Source organism: Pelobates fuscus, chromosome 12 (assembly GCF_036172605.1).
Source record: "Pelobates fuscus isolate aPelFus1 chromosome 12, aPelFus1.pri, whole genome shotgun sequence".
NCBI lineage: Eukaryota > Metazoa > Chordata > Amphibia > Anura > Pelobatidae > Pelobates > Pelobates fuscus.
In genome coordinates this window covers 75,326,239-75,339,612 of record NC_086328.1, presented here as the reverse complement: position 1 = coordinate 75,339,612, position 13,374 = coordinate 75,326,239, and the positions used below count along the sequence as shown (strand labels likewise).

Genomic DNA, 13,374 nt, shown 5'->3' with positions numbered 1-13,374 from the left:
TGAGGTTTCATAGTGTAGTGGTTATCACGTGTGCTTTACACGCAGAAGGTCCTGGGTTCGATCCCCAGTGAAACCATTGGTATACTTTTAAAAATTTGTAAGTAAAATGTGCTTCTCATTTACAAAGGTTCTTGATGAAAAGTTGACGAGTAGGTTGAAATTGAGATTAGATAAATACTGTGTAGATTATTCATTAAAATGGGAAAGAACAAGTTGTAGAAACAAGTTTTTTTTAGAGAATTCCCATTATATTTCTGCTATATGTAATTAAAATTGCAAGTTTGGGTTGTAGTTCCCACTTTTAAGAATGACCGAATGAGCTAAAAAAATACAATCAATAATACAATATATCCAAAGCTTCCTGAAATAACAATTGAAAAAGAGGAAAGAGACTTTGAATTTCCAAGTTCATGTATTCAAACTGACAATGCTCAGGTGGATTTACAGTGATTCTTCAGATGTGCTTATTCCTAAAAATGTATTAATGACCATACACACTCGCTATCCATTAAAATACATAGAGTTATATAACAGTTGCATGAAACATTTGATGAACTCCAGGCAAAAGTATAAAGAATGCATTGTTTTTTAAAATGCTGATATAACCAGTATTTGACAAAAGGTTCGTGCATAAATACTGGCCATGTTGAGGTCTATTTTTCTGATGGTATGCCACAAAATTAAACATCTAGTGAGGTTTCATAGTGTAGTGGTTATCACGTCTGCTTTACACGCAGAAGGTCCTGGGTTCGATCCCTAGTGAAACCATTGGTTTTCTTTTAAAAATTTGTAAGTAAAGTGTGCTTCTCATTTACAAAGGTTCTTGATGAAAAGTTGACGAGTAGGTTGAAATTGAGATTAGATAAATACTGTGTAGATTATTCATTAAAATGGGAAAGAACAAGTTGTAGAAACAATATTTTTTAGAGAATTCCCATTATATTTCTGCTATATGTAATTAAAATTGCAAGTTTGGGTTGTAGTTCCCACTTTTAAGAATGACCGAATGAGCTAAAAAAATACAATCAATAATACAATATATCCAAAGCTTCCTGAAATAACAATTGAAAAAGAGGTAAGAGACTTTGAATTTCCAAGCTCATGTATTCAAACTGACAATCCTCAGGTGGATTTACAGTTATTTTTCAGATGTGCTTATTCCTAAAAATGTATTAATGACCATCCACACTCGCTATCCATTAAAATACATAGAGTTATATAAAAGTTGCATGTAACATTTGCTGAACTCCAGGTAAAAGTGTAAAGAATGCATTGTTTTTTAAAATGCTGATATAACCAGTATTTGACAAAAGGTTCGTGCATAAATACTGGCCATGTTGAGGTCTATTTTTCTGATGGTATGCCACAAAATTAAACATCTAGTGAGGTTTCATAGTGTAGTGGTTATCACGTCTGCTTTACACGCAGAAGGTCCTGGCTTCGATCCCCAGTGAAACCATTGGTATACTTTTAAAAATTTGTAAGTAAAATGTGCTTCTCATTTACAAAGGTTCTTGATGAAAAGTTGACGAGTAGGTTGAAACTGAGATTAGATAAATACTGTGTAGATTATTCATTAAAATGGGAAAGAAAAAGTTGTAGAAACAATATTTTTTAGAGAATTCCCATTATATTTCTGCTATATGTAATTAAAATTGCAAGTTTGGGTTGTAGTTCCCACTTTTAAGAATGACCGAATGAGCTAAAAAAATACAATCAATAATACAATATATCCAAAGCTTCCTGAAATAACAATTGAAAAAGAGGTAAGAGACTTTGAATTTCCAAGCTCATGTATTCAAACTGACAATGCTCAGGTGGATTTACACTTATTTTTCAGATGTGCTTATTCCTAAAAATGTATTAATGACCATCCACACTCGCTATCCATTAAAATACATAGAGTTATATAAAAGTTGCATGTAACATTTTCTGAACTCCAGGTAAAAGTGTAAAGAACGCATTGTTTTTTAAAATGCTGATATAACCAGTATTTGACAAAAGGTTCGTGCATAAATACTGGCCATGTTGAGGTCTATTTTTCTGATGGTATGCCACAAAATTGAACATCTAGTGAGGTTTCATAGTGTAGTGGTTATCACGTCTGCTTTACACGCCGAAGGTCCTGGGTTCGATCCCCAGTGAAACCATTGGTTTTCTTTTAAAAATTTGTAAGGAAAGTGTGCTTCTCATTTACAAAGGTTCTTGATGAAAAGTTGACGAGTAGGTTGAAATTGCGATTAGATAAATAGAACAAGTTGAACAAGTTGTAGACATTTTTTTTTTAGAGAATTCCCATTATATTTCTGCTATATGTAATTAAAATTGCAAGTTTGGGTTGTGGTTCCCACTTTTAAGAATGACCGAATGAGCTAAAAAAATACAATCAATAATAAATATATCCAAAGCTTCCTGAAATAACAATTGAAAAAGAGGTAAGAGACTTTGAATTTCCAAGCTCATGTATTCAAACTGACAATGCTCAGGTGGATTTACACTTATTTTTCAGATGTGCTTATTCCTAAAAATGTATTAATGACCATCCACACTCGCTATCCATTAAAATACATAGAGTTATATAAAAGTTGCATGTAACATTTTCTGAACTCCAGGTAAAAGTGTAAAGAACGCATTGTTTTTTAAAATGCTGATATAACCAGTATTTGACAAAAGGTTCGTGCATAAATACTGGCCATGTTGAGGTCTATATTTCTGATGGTATGCCACAAAATTAAACATCTAGTGAGGTTTCATAGTGTAGTGGTTATCACGTCTGCTTTACACGCAGAAGGTCCTGGGTTCTATCCCCAGTGAAAACATTGGTATACTTTTAAAAATTTGTAAGTAAAATGTGCTTCTCATTTACAAAGGTTCTTGATGAAAAGTTGACGAGTAGGTTGAAATTGAGATTAGATAAATACTGTGTAGATTATTCATTAAAATGGGAAAGAACAAGTTGTAGAAACAAGTATTTTTTAGAGAATTCCCATTATATTTCTGCTATATGTAATTAAAATTGCAAGTTTGGGTTGTAGTTCCCACTTTTAAGAATGACCGAATGAGCTAAAAAAATACAATCAATAATAAAATATATCCAAAGCTTCCTGAAATAACAATTGAAAAAGAGGAAAGAGACTTTGAATTTCCAAGCTCATGTATTTAAACTGACAAGGCTCAGGTGGATTTACAGTGATTCTTCAGATGTGCTTATTCCTAAAAATGTATTAATGACCATACACACTCGCTATCCATTAAAATACATAGAGTTATATAAAAGTTGCATGTAACATTTGCTGAACTCCAGGCAAAAGTGTAAAGAATGCATTGTTTTTTAAAATGCTGATATAACCAGTATTTTTAAAATGCTGATATAACCAGTATTTGACAAAAGGTTCGTGCATAAATACTGGCCATATTGAGGTCTATATTTCTGATGGTATGCCACAAAATTGAACATCTAGTGAGGTTTCATAGTGTAGTGGTTATCACGTCTGCTTTACACGCCGAAGGTCCTGGGTTCGATCCCACTTTTAAGAATGACCGAATGAGCTAAAAAAATACAATCAATAATAAAATATATCCAAAGCTTCCTGAAATAACAATTGAAAAAGAGGAAAGAGACTTTGAATTTCCAAGCTCATGTATTTAAACTGACAAGGCTCAGGTGGATTTACAGTGATTCTTCAGATGTGCTTATTCCTAAAAATGTATTAATGACCATACACACTCGCTATCCATTAAAATACATAGAGTTATATAAAAGTTGCATGTAACATTTGCTGAACTCCAGGCAAAAGTGTAAAGAATGCATTGTTTTTTAAAATGCTGATATAACCAGTATTTTTAAAATGCTGATATAACCAGTATTTGACAAAAGGTTCGTGCATAAATACTGGCCATATTGAGGTCTATATTTCTGATGGTATGCCACAAAATTGAACATCTAGTGAGGTTTCATAGTGTAGTGGTTATCACGTCTGCTTTACACGCCGAAGGTCCTGGGTTCGATCCCCAGTTGAAACCATTGGTTTTCTTTTAAAAATTTGTAAGTAAAGTGTGCTTCTCATTTACAAAGGTTCTTGATGAAAAGTTGACGAGTAGGTTGAAATTGCGATTAGATAAATAGAACAAGTTGAACAAGTTGTAGACATTTTTTTTTTAGAGAATTCCCATTATATTTCTGCTATATGTAATTAAAATTGCAAGTTTGGGTTGTGGTTCCCACTTTTAAGAATGACCGAATGAGCTAAAAAAATACAATCAATAATAAATATATCCAAAGCTTCCTGAAATAACAATTGAAAAAGAGGTAAGAGACTTTGAATTTCCAAGCTCATGTATTTAAACTGACAAGGCTCAGGTGGATTTACAGTGATTCTTCAGATGTGCTTATTCCTAAAAATGTATTAATGACCATACACACTCGCTATCCATTAAAATACATAGAGTTATATAAAAGTTGCATGTAACATTTGCTGAACTCCAGGCAAAAGTGTAAAGAATGCATTGTTTTTTAAAATGCTGATATAACCAGTATTTGACAAAAGGTTTGTGCATAAATACTGGCCATGTTGAGGTCTATATTTCTGATGGTATGCCACAAAATTGAACATCTAGTGAGGTTTCATAGTGTAGTGGTTATCACGTGTGCTTTACACGCAGAAGGTCCTGGGTTCGATCCCCAGTGAAACCATTGGTATACTTTTAAAAATTTGTAAGTAAAATGTGCTTCTCATTTACAAAGGTTCTTGATGAAAAGTTGACGAGTAGGTTGAAATTGAGATTAGATAAATACTGTGTAGATTATTCATTAAAATGGGAAAGAACAAGTTGTAGAAACAAGTTTTTTTTAGAGAATTCCCATTATATTTCTGCTATATGTAATTAAAATTGCAAGTTTGGGTTGTGGTTCCCACTTTTAATAATGACAGAATGAGCTAAAAAAATACAATCAATAATAAATATATCCAAAGCTTCCTGAAATAACAATTGAAAAAGAGGAAAGAGACTTTGAATTTCCAAGTTCATGTATTCAAACTGACAATGCTCAGGTGGATTTACAGTGATTCTTCAGATGTGCTTATTCCTAAAAATGTATTAATGACCATACACACTCGCTATCCATTAAAATACATAGAGTTATATAACAGTTGCATGTAACATTTGATGAACTCCAGGCAAAAGTGTAAAGAATGCATTGTTTTTTAAAATGCTGATATAACCAGTATTTGACAAAAGGTTCGTGCATAAATACTGGCCATGTTGAGGTCTATATTTCTGATGGTATGCCACAAAATTAAACATCAATTGAGGTTTCATAGTGTAGTGGTTATCACGTCTGCTTTACACGCAGAAGGTCCTGGGTTCGATCCCCAGTGAAACCATTGGTATACTTTTAAAAATTTGTAAGTAAAGTGTGCTTTTCATTTACAAAGGTTCTTGATGAAAAGTTGATGAGTAGGTTGAAATTTAGATTAGATAAATACTGTGTAGATTATTCATTAAAATGGGAAAGAACAAGTTGTAGAAACAAGTATTTTTTAGAGAATTCCCATTATATTTCTGCTATATGTAATTAAAATTGCAAGTTTGGGTTGTAGTTCCCACTTTTAAGAATGACCGAATGAGCTAAAAAAATACAGTCAATAATAAAATATATCCAAAGCTTCCTGAAATAACAATTGAAAAATAGGAAAGAGACTTTGAATTTCCAAGCTCAGGTATTTAAACTGACAAGGCTCAGGTGGATTTACAGTGATTCTTCAGATGTGCTTATTCCTAAAAATGTATTAATGACCATCCACACTCGCTATCCATTAAAATACATAGAGTTATATAAAAGTTGCATGTAACATTTGCTGAACTCCAGGCAAAAGTGTAAAGAATGCATTGTTTTTTAAAATGCTGATATAACCAGTATTTGACAAAAGGTTCGTGCATAAATACTGGCCATGTTGAGGTCTATATTTCTGATGGTATGCCACAAAATTGAACATCTAGTGAGGTTTCATAGTGTAGTGGTTATCACGTCTGCTTTACACGCAGAAGGTCCTGGGTTCGATCCCCAGTGAAACCATTGGTTTTCTTTTAAAAATTTGTAAGGAAAGTGTGCTTCTCATTTACAAAGGTTCTTGATGAAAAGTTGACGAGTAGGTTGAAATTGCGATTAGATAAAAAGAACAAGTTGAACAAGTTGTAGACATTTTTTTTTAGAGAATTCCCATTATATTTCTGCTATATGTAATTAAAATTGCAAGTTTGGGTTGTGGTTCCCAATTTAAGAATGACCGAATGAGCTAAAAAAATACAATCAATAATAAATATATCCAAAGCTTCCTGAAATAACAATTGAAAAAGAGGAAAGAGACTTTGAATTTCCAAGTTCATGTATTCAAACTGACAATGCTCAGGTGGATTTACAGTGATTCTTCAGATGTGCTTATTCCTAAAAATGTATTAATGACCATCCACACTCGCTATCCATTAAAATACATAGAGTTATATAAAAGTTGCATGTAACATTTGCTGAACTCCAGGCAAAAGTGTAAAGAATGCATTGTTTTTTAAAATGCTGATATAACCAGTATTTGACAAAAGGTTCGTGCATAAATACTGGCCATGTTGAGGTCTATATTTCTGATGGTATGCCACAAAATTGAACATCTAGTGAGGTTTCATAGTGTAGTGGTTATCACGTGTGCTTTACACGCAGAAGGTCCTGGGTTCGATCCCCAGTGAAACCATTGGTATACTTTTAAAAATTTGTAAGTAAAATGTGCTTCTCATTTACAAAGGTTCTTGATGAAAAGTTGACGAGTAGGTTGAAATTGAGATTAGATAAATACTGTGTAGATTATTCATTAAAATGGGAAAGAACAAGTTGTAGAAACAAGTTTTTTTTAGAGAATTCCCATTATATTTCTGCTATATGTAATTAAAATTGCAAGTTTGGGTTGTAGTTCCCACTTTTAAGAATGACCGAATGAGCTAAAAAAATACAATCAATAATACAATATATCCAAAGCTTCCTGAAATAACAATTGAAAAAGAGGAAAGAGACTTTGAATTTCCAAGTTCATGTATTCAAACTGACAATGCTCAGGTGGATTTACAGTGATTCTTCAGATGTGCTTATTCCTAAAAATGTATTAATGACCATACACACTCGCTATCCATTAAAATACATAGAGTTATATAACAGTTGCATGTAACATTTGATGAACTCCAGGCAAAAGTATAAAGAATGCATTGTTTTTTAAAATGCTGATATAACCAGTATTTGACAAAAGGTTCGTGCATAAATACTGGCCATGTTGAGGTCTATTTTTCTGATGGTATGCCACAAAATTAAACATCTAGTGAGGTTTCATAGTGTAGTGGTTATCACGTCTGCTTTACACGCAGAAGGTCCTGGGTTCGATCCCTAGTGAAACCATTGGTTTTCTTTTAAAAATTTGTAAGTAAAGTGTGCTTCTCATTTACAAAGGTTCTTGATGAAAAGTTGACGAGTAGGTTGAAATTGAGATTAGATAAATACTGTGTAGATTATTCATTAAAATGGGAAAGAACAAGTTGTAGAAACAATATTTTTTAGAGAATTCCCATTATATTTCTGCTATATGTAATTAAAATTGCAAGTTTGGGTTGTAGTTCCCACTTTTAAGAATGACCGAATGAGCTAAAAAAATACAATCAATAATACAATATATCCAAAGCTTCCTGAAATAACAATTGAAAAAGAGGTAAGAGACTTTGAATTTCCAAGCTCATGTATTCAAACTGACAATCCTCAGGTGGATTTACAGTTATTTTTCAGATGTGCTTATTCCTAAAAATGTATTAATGACCATCCACACTCGCTATCCATTAAAATACATAGAGTTATATAAAAGTTGCATGTAACATTTGCTGAACTCCAGGTAAAAGTGTAAAGAATGCATTGTTTTTTAAAATGCTGATATAACCAGTATTTGACAAAAGGTTCGTGCATAAATACTGGCCATGTTGAGGTCTATTTTTCTGATGGTATGCCACAAAATTAAACATCTAGTGAGGTTTCATAGTGTAGTGGTTATCATGTCTGCTTTACACGCAGAAGGTCCTGGCTTCGATCCCCAGTGAAACCATTGGTATACTTTTAAAAATTTGTAAGTAAAATGTGCTTCTCATTTACAAAGGTTCTTGATGAAAAGTTGACGAGTAGGTTGAAATTGAGATTAGATAAATACTGTGTAGATTATTCATTAAAATGGGAAAGAAAAAGTTGTAGAAACAATATTTTTTAGAGAATTCCCATTATATTTCTGCTATATGTAATTAAAATTGCAAGTTTGGGTTGTAGTTCCCACTTTTAAGAATGACCGAATGAGCTAAAAAAATACAATCAATAATACAATATATCCAAAGCTTCCTGAAATAACAATTGAAAAAGAGGTAAGAGACTTTGAATTTCCAAGCTCATGTATTCAAACTGACAATGCTCAGGTGGATTTACACTTATTTTTCAGATGTGCTTATTCCTAAAAATGTATTAATGACCATCCACACTCGCTATCCATTAAAATACATAGAGTTATATAAAAGTTGCATGTAACATTTTCTGAACTCCAGGTAAAAGTGTAAAGAACGCATTGTTTTTTAAAATGCTGATATAACCAGTATTTGACAAAAGGTTCGTGCATAAATACTGGCCATGTTGAGGTCTATTTTTCTGATGGTATGCCACAAAATTGAACATCTAGTGAGGTTTCATAGTGTAGTGGTTATCACGTGTGCTTTACACGCAGAAGGTCCTGGGTTCGATCCCCAGTGAAACCATTGGTATACTTTTAAAAATTTGTAAGTAAAATGTGCTTCTCATTTACAAAGGTTCTTGATGAAAAGTTGACGAGTAGGTTGAAATTGAGATTAGATAAATACTGTGTAGATTATTCATTAAAATGGGAAAGAACAAGTTGTAGAAACAAGTATTTTTTAGAGAATTCCCATTATATTTCTGCTATATGTAATTAAAATTGCAAGTTTGGGTTGTAGTTCCCACTTTTAAGAATGACCGAATGAGCTAAAAAAATACAATCAATAATAAAATATATCCAAAGCTTCCTGAAATAACAATTGAAAAAGAGGAAAGAGACTTTGAATTTCCAAGCTCATGTATTTAAACTGACAAGGCTCAGGTGGATTTACAGTGATTCTTCAGATGTGCTTATTCCTAAAAATGTATTAATGACCATACACACTCACTATCCATTAAAATACATAGAGTTATATAAAAGTTGCATGTAACATTTGCTGAACTCCAGGCAAAAGTGTAAAGAATGCATTGTTTTTTAAAATGCTGATATAACCAGTATTTGACAAAAGGTTCATGCATAAATACTGGCCATATTGAGGTCTATATTTCTGATGGTATGCCACAAAATTGAACATCTAGTGAGGTTTCATAGTGTAGTGGTTATCACGTCTGCTTTACACGCCGGAGGTCCTGGGTTCGAAAAAGTGTGCTTTTCATTTACAAAGGTTCTTGATGAAAAGTTGACGAGTAGGTTGAAATTGAGATTAGATAAATACTGTGTAGATTATTCATTAAAATGGGAAAGAACAAGTTGTAGAAACAAGTTTTTTTTAGAGAATTCCCATTATATTTCTGCTATATGTAATTAAAATTGCAAGTTTGGGTTGTAGTTCCCACTTTTAAGAATGACCGAATGAGCTAAAAAAATACAATCAATAATAAATATATCCAAAGCTTCCTGAAATAACAATTGAAAAAGAGGAAAGAGACTTTGAATTTCCAAGCTCATGTATTCAAACTGACAATGTTTAGGTGGATTTACAGTGATTCTTCAGATGTGCTTATTCCTAAAAATGTATTAATGACCATACACACTCGCTATCCATTAAAATACATAGAGTTATATAAAAGTTGCATGTAACATTTGCTGAACTCCAGGCAAAAGTGTAAAGAATGCATTGTTTTTTAAAATGCTGATATAACCAGTATTTGACAAAAGGTTCGTGCATAAATACTGGCCATGTTGAGGTCTATATTTCTGATGGTATGCCACAAAATTGAACATCTAGTGAGGTTTCATAGTGTAGTGGTTATCACGTCTGCTTTACACGCAGAAGGTCCTGGGTTCGATCCCCAGTGAAACCATTGGTTTTCTTTTAAAAATTTGTAAGTAAAGTGTGCTTCTCATTTACAAAGGTTCTTGATGAAAAGTTGACGAGTAGGTTGAAATTGAGATTAGATAAATACTGTGTAGATTATTCATTAAAATGGGAAAGAACAAGTTGTAGAAACAATATTTTTTAGAGAATTCCCATTATATTTCTGCTATATGTAATTAAAATGTTGACCATTTTAATTCAAATGTTGGCCATGTTGAGGTCTATTTTTCTGATGGTATGCCACAAAATTAAACATCTAGTGTGGTTTCATAGTGTAGTGGTTATCACGTCTGCTTTACACGCAGAAGGTCCTGGGTTCGATCCCCAGTGAAACCGTTGGTTTTCTTTTAAAAATTTGTAAGTAAAGTGTGCTTCTCATTTACAAAGGTTCTTGATGAAAAGTTGACGAGTAGGTTGAAATTGAGATTAGATAAATACTGTGTAGATTATTCATTAAAATGGGAAAGAACAAGTTGTAGAAACAATATTTTCTAGAGAATTCCCATTATTTCTGCTATATGTAATTAAAATGTTGACCATTTTAATTCAAAAGTTGGCCATGTTGAGGTCTATTTTTCTGTGTGGAGGGCAAGAGACGGGTGCGTTATGACGTGCTGACGTGTGGACGTGCCCACATGCGGTATCGTCGTGACGGAAGAGGAGGGGCATCTGCCGGCGAGGGGGATGGCGGGCGATGGCGGGCTTTGAAGCGGCCGCTCTCCGATGAGGCGTCTGCATTCCTGTCGGCATCCCCGCGTCAGCCTTGATGGTTCATCCTAGGAGGCATACACACAGATCCCCCTCCCCTCAACTCAGCCCTCAACTCAGCATGCTATAACGGCAGTTTGTCTTTGCTGTAGTTCTGCCTTGTGTGAGACTTCTCTCTTCTCAAGTGAAGGTACTTTAGATTTTCCTCGTGGCCGCTTTTTTTTTTTTTTTTTGCCATAAATTTGTTATAATATGGTATTAAAGACTACTGGAATGAACTGGGCTGCTTAGTCCCTAAGGACCAACATGGGTATTACCCTGTTCATCTCCTGAGACAGAAACTTGGATATATCTTCTTTAACTGCGATTTTCTTACTCCAGTCTTTTTTTTTTTTTTTTTTTGGAACATTCGGCAGAATCAGTCAAAACAAATCTAATCTTCCTCATCTGTGTTTTATGAGGTTTTTTTTTTACCCTTCTGTCAATGACTTCATATCTGGTTTACTTCTCAGAGTGACAAGGATTGTGGTTTTTTATCCCTAAGAACCTGTCCAAACGAGAAGTTGAGAGCTCTCCTAAACGTTTTCAGGTTATCATTGCTGTTTAAGGTTGCAAGTATGCATATTAATCATGTGGGAGAACTCATGTTTTTTTTTTGAATAACGCAGCTGGGGCTCTCGACATTGTTAAAGCCTCGTGGGGCACATTATAATTTTATACTTTTTAATTTTATATATCCTCTATATTAATTTTTCATTTCTGCCTATATACCACACAATATACGTGGCAGTGGCAATACAATACAACTGAATATGGCTTCAAAGAAATCTACTGATAATAAATCCTCATCAAGAAAGGATAAGAGAGAGGTCTCACAGGACAAGTCACTGAATACCTATTTCTCCCCTCAACATCATAAAAATCCAAAATTGAAAGATAATGTTAATGACTCTACTCTTGAGGCATGTGAAGCCGAGGGGTTAACCACTATTGAAAAAGATCTAATTACGCCTACTTTATTACGCATTACTTTAAGATCGCATTTGGAAGAAATAAAGAATGAATTGGCTGTGACTGCGGCAGAAATAAAAACAGAATTTAAACAAGAGATAAATCTCCTTTCGGTCAATATTCAAAGGATGGAGGACCAATTTAAAGCAATTGATTTTCAAGTTAAATCTCTTACAGATGAAAATAAGAAGGCCCAAAGCAAGATCTTGGCTCTTGAAAATAAATTAATTGATCTAGAAGACCGTAGTCGTCGTAAGAATTTACGTTTTAGGAATATACCGGAGAAGGATAGACAAGAAGACACTAAACAAATTCTGCTGGACTTTGTTGCAACACTGGGAATTCGGTTCGACCCACATGACCAAATAATAGAAAGGTGTCACAGGATCAGGGCCGGCGCGTCCATAAGGCGGCACAGGCGGCCGCCTTAGGGCGCACCGGCTCCGGGGGCGCAAGATTTCAGTGACCGGCAGGAGGGAAGCTCTCCCTCCTGCCGGCCACCATCTCCGCCCCCAGTGCGGCAGTGCTGCGATCAGGCGCTGCGAGGGAGCTCTAACCTCTCTGCTCTGCTCCCTCGCGCGCTGTCTAGTGATGCCGCGGGAGCCGGAATATGACGTCATATTCCGGCTCCCGCGGCATCAGCAGACAGCCCGCGAGGGAGCAGAGCAGAGAGGTTAGAGCTCCCTCGCAGCGCCTGATCGCAGCACTGCCGCACACCGCCCAGCAGCCCCACTGGACCCCAGGGAATGATCCACACCAGCTCTCCAGGTAGGGAGGCTGGGTGGATATTATTTATTTATTAAAATAATTTGTGAATGTATGTGATGTGTCTGTGTGTGTGAGTGTCGGTGTGTGTGAGTGTCTGTGTTAGAGTGTCTGTGTTAGAGTGTGTGTGTGTGAGAGTGTCTGTGAGTGAGTGTGTGTGTGTCTGTTTGAGTGTCTGTGAGTGAGTATGTGTCTCTGTGTGTCTGTGAGTGTGTGTCTGTGAGTGTGTGTCTGTGAGTGAGTGTGTGTGTGTCTGTGTGTGTGTGTCTGTGTGTGAGTGTGTGTGAGTGAGTGAGTGTCTGTGTGTCTGTGAGTGTGTATGTGTCTCTGTGTGGGTGAGTGTGAGTGTGTGTCAGTGTGTGTGAGTGAGTGTCTGTGAGTATGTGTCTCTGTGTGTGTGCGTGAGTGAGTGTATGTGTTACTGTGAGTGACTGTGTGTCTGTGAGTGACTGTGTGTGAGTGTGTGAGTGAGTGTATGTGTGTCTGTGCGTGAGTGTATGTGTGTGCGTGAGTGAGTGTATGTGTGTCTGTGAGTGTGTGCGTGAGTGTATGTGTGTGCGTGAGTGAGTGTATGTGTGTCTGTGAGTGTGTGCGTGAGTGTATGTGTGTCTGTGAGTGACTGAGTGTGTGCGTGAGTGAGTGTATGTGTGTCTGTGAGTGTGTGCGTGAGTGAGTGTATGTGTGTCTGTGAGTGATTGTATGAGTGTTGCATGTGAG

At 35.2% G+C, this 13,374-nt stretch overlaps 15 non-coding genes across 15 annotated transcripts; all 15 read left to right on the top strand.

Annotated features, from left to right (window-relative positions):
- Positions 1–3: 3 nt before the first annotated feature.
- On the top strand, positions 4–76 carry TRNAV-UAC (transfer RNA valine (anticodon UAC)). Its single transcript has one exon. It is a non-coding gene; the product is annotated as a tRNA-Val (tRNA).
- A 619-nt stretch (positions 77–695) lies between these two features.
- Positions 696–768, top strand: TRNAV-UAC (transfer RNA valine (anticodon UAC)). Its single transcript has one exon. It is a non-coding gene; the product is annotated as a tRNA-Val (tRNA).
- Positions 769–1,386: 618 nt separating this feature from the next.
- Positions 1,387–1,459, top strand: TRNAV-UAC (transfer RNA valine (anticodon UAC)). The gene has a single exon. It is a non-coding gene; the product is annotated as a tRNA-Val (tRNA).
- A 618-nt stretch (positions 1,460–2,077) lies between these two features.
- Positions 2,078–2,150, top strand: TRNAV-UAC (transfer RNA valine (anticodon UAC)). Its single transcript has one exon. It is a non-coding gene; the product is annotated as a tRNA-Val (tRNA).
- A 596-nt stretch (positions 2,151–2,746) lies between these two features.
- TRNAV-UAC (transfer RNA valine (anticodon UAC)) lies at positions 2,747–2,819 on the top strand. The gene has a single exon. It is a non-coding gene; the product is annotated as a tRNA-Val (tRNA).
- Positions 2,820–3,950: 1,131 nt separating this feature from the next.
- On the top strand, positions 3,951–4,024 carry TRNAV-UAC (transfer RNA valine (anticodon UAC)). The gene has a single exon. It is a non-coding gene; the product is annotated as a tRNA-Val (tRNA).
- Positions 4,025–4,620: 596 nt separating this feature from the next.
- On the top strand, positions 4,621–4,693 carry TRNAV-UAC (transfer RNA valine (anticodon UAC)). The gene has a single exon. It is a non-coding gene; the product is annotated as a tRNA-Val (tRNA).
- Positions 4,694–5,311: 618 nt separating this feature from the next.
- TRNAV-UAC (transfer RNA valine (anticodon UAC)) lies at positions 5,312–5,384 on the top strand. The gene has a single exon. It is a non-coding gene; the product is annotated as a tRNA-Val (tRNA).
- A 619-nt stretch (positions 5,385–6,003) lies between these two features.
- TRNAV-UAC (transfer RNA valine (anticodon UAC)) lies at positions 6,004–6,076 on the top strand. The gene has a single exon. It is a non-coding gene; the product is annotated as a tRNA-Val (tRNA).
- Positions 6,077–6,670: 594 nt separating this feature from the next.
- On the top strand, positions 6,671–6,743 carry TRNAV-UAC (transfer RNA valine (anticodon UAC)). The gene has a single exon. It is a non-coding gene; the product is annotated as a tRNA-Val (tRNA).
- Positions 6,744–7,362: 619 nt separating this feature from the next.
- Positions 7,363–7,435, top strand: TRNAV-UAC (transfer RNA valine (anticodon UAC)). Its single transcript has one exon. It is a non-coding gene; the product is annotated as a tRNA-Val (tRNA).
- A 618-nt stretch (positions 7,436–8,053) lies between these two features.
- TRNAV-UAC (transfer RNA valine (anticodon UAC)) lies at positions 8,054–8,126 on the top strand. The gene has a single exon. It is a non-coding gene; the product is annotated as a tRNA-Val (tRNA).
- A 618-nt stretch (positions 8,127–8,744) lies between these two features.
- Positions 8,745–8,817, top strand: TRNAV-UAC (transfer RNA valine (anticodon UAC)). The gene has a single exon. It is a non-coding gene; the product is annotated as a tRNA-Val (tRNA).
- Positions 8,818–10,086: 1,269 nt separating this feature from the next.
- Positions 10,087–10,159, top strand: TRNAV-UAC (transfer RNA valine (anticodon UAC)). The gene has a single exon. It is a non-coding gene; the product is annotated as a tRNA-Val (tRNA).
- Positions 10,160–10,436: 277 nt separating this feature from the next.
- TRNAV-UAC (transfer RNA valine (anticodon UAC)) lies at positions 10,437–10,509 on the top strand. The gene has a single exon. It is a non-coding gene; the product is annotated as a tRNA-Val (tRNA).
- Positions 10,510–13,374: the final 2,865 nt, after the last annotated feature.